At 37.7% G+C, this 854-nt stretch overlaps 1 non-coding gene across 1 annotated transcript; it reads right to left on the minus strand.

Annotated features, from left to right (window-relative positions):
- Positions 1-270: 270 nt before the first annotated feature.
- On the minus strand, positions 271-399 carry LOC115802143 (small nucleolar RNA SNORA25). The gene has a single exon (XR_004022543.1). It is a non-coding gene; the product is annotated as a small nucleolar RNA SNORA25 (small nucleolar RNA).
- Between the last annotated feature and the right edge of the window lie 455 nt (positions 400-854).

The raw sequence follows: 854 nt of genomic DNA on the forward strand, positions 1-854 counted from the left end.
GATCCACACTGGATAATTTTGGTCTTTGTTAGTGCATCTAAGAGGTGACTTAGGAGGATAAGAAGAAACTATCTGTTGAAGTTCAGGTTCTAATGTAAATTCCAGTTATCTAGTTATGATGACTATTCCATGTTCTACCTATCTACTGTTACTGTGTGCAACTGGGTGTGAGAATGATATATTTTTAAAACTTTGAGACATTTATTTACTTTCCCAGATCACTAATCATGGATTATTATGAGTGAACTGTCATGATTATGAGTGGCTGCATCTTATATCTCCTTATAAAAACTTAGCCCTTTTGAGTGACTGTAGCATCCTGTGAAGAATTTCAAGCTTTGGTTGTAGAGTTAAGAGCTCCTGGTTTCATAGCCCCATGTGCCCTCTTTGAAATGGCCTGTATATTTTTTAACTGGGGCAGAAAAACCCATCACCACTGTATGACATAGACAGGTTTCAAGAACCAGAAATACTTCTGGCAATGACATCTGTAAATACTGTGAAATGAAATCCACATTAGTGGGCTAAGTTCTGCTTGATATCTTAGTGCATTTTTGTGTGTTCTTCCATATCCCATTTTCTGTGGAAACAAATCTTATCCTTCAAAAGAGCACATAATAGGAAGTATTGTTTCTTTTATTTTAAATCTATATCTAGAAACAAATCACAGCTCCTTATGCTGTGGGTTAGTGAAGCTGCTATTTTGGGAGCATGTGTTACTTCTGTAATGGGTATAAAAATAAGGTGACCCAGGGCATGGAGAATCTAGCCTCATGCTGTCTGCTAACTTTGTTTGGGTTGCTTTAGATTGGTCCCTGGGGTGCATGCAGGTAACTGAGCAACTTACATTGGGT

Source organism: Delphinapterus leucas, chromosome 8 (genome assembly GCF_059928025.1).
Source record: "Delphinapterus leucas isolate spDelLeu-1000000601 "Yukka" chromosome 8, BTC_Dleu_Yukka2, whole genome shotgun sequence".
Taxonomy (NCBI): domain Eukaryota; kingdom Metazoa; phylum Chordata; class Mammalia; order Artiodactyla; family Monodontidae; genus Delphinapterus; species Delphinapterus leucas.